The sequence below is a fragment of the Engystomops pustulosus genome, chromosome 2, assembly GCF_040894005.1.
Source record: "Engystomops pustulosus chromosome 2, aEngPut4.maternal, whole genome shotgun sequence".
NCBI classification, from domain to species: Eukaryota; Metazoa; Chordata; class Amphibia; order Anura; family Leptodactylidae; genus Engystomops; species Engystomops pustulosus.
The window spans coordinates 35,111,753-35,112,940 of NC_092412.1; positions in this window are offsets into that span (position 1 = coordinate 35,111,753).

The following is a 1,188-nucleotide window of genomic DNA, read 5'->3' on the forward strand; positions in this document are numbered from 1 at the left end:
CAGGAAACTGAGGCTACAATTTGCACAAGCTCATCGATATTGGACAGTAGAAGATTGGAAAAACGTTGCCTGGTCTGATGAGTCTCGATTTCTGCTGCGACATTCGGATGGTAGGGTCAGAATTTGGCGTCAACAACATGAAAGCATGGATCCATCCTGCCTTGTATCAACGGTTCAGGCTGGTGGTGGTGGTGTCATGGTGTGGGGAATATTTTCTTGGCACTCTTTGGGCCCCTTGGTACCAATTAAGCATCGTTCCAACGCCACAGCCTACCTGAGTATTGTTGCTGACCATGTCCATCCCTTTATGACCACAATGTACCCTGTAACATCTGATGGCTACTTTCAGCAGGATAATGCGCCATGTCATAAAGCTGGAATCATCTCAGACTGGTTTCTTGAACATGACAATGAGGTCACTGTACTCAAATGGCCTCCACAGTCACCAGATCTCAATCCAATACAGCATCTTTGGGATGTGGTGGAACGGGAGATTTGCATCATGAATGTGCAGCCGACAAATCTGTGGCAACTGTGTGATGCCATCATGTCAATATGGACCAAAATCTCTGAGGAGCTTCCAGCACCTTGTTGTATCTATGCCACGAAGAATTGAGGCAGTTCTGAAGGCAAAAGGGGGTCCAACCCGTTACTAGCATGGTGTACCTAATAAAGTGGCCGGTAAGTGTATATATGGGGGGAATTCATTATGCCTTCTCTGAGAGTTTTCTGGCTTCACCGTCCCCCAAGCCCCTGTGAGCGTGTCAGGGGAGGGAGCGTTTTGGCTGTGGACACACAGCGGTAACACCTGCCTTTCTGATTTACTGTAGTCTCTACCGGAAAACCTATACTACAGCAAAAACTATAGCAAACCTATATGAGGTAAAGGGGGGAAAATATATCAGTATAATTAGCAGTTATACAGGGGACATACAGTACTTATAAGGCCACCCAGATTTATGTGTGTCTTTGTCAGGGTTTGTGTTATTCACCGTCAAACTACTCAACTTCAGTTTTCTACTCCTATTTTCTGTTGTCATAATTTGGTTGTAATCTACAGTCATCATATAAAACAAAACAAACAAAAAAATCCCCGCACACAACATAAATCTGGTTATCCTGACATTATTTCTGGTGATATAATGCCCCCTAGTGCACGTATAGGGTCTGCACGTCACACACATGGCG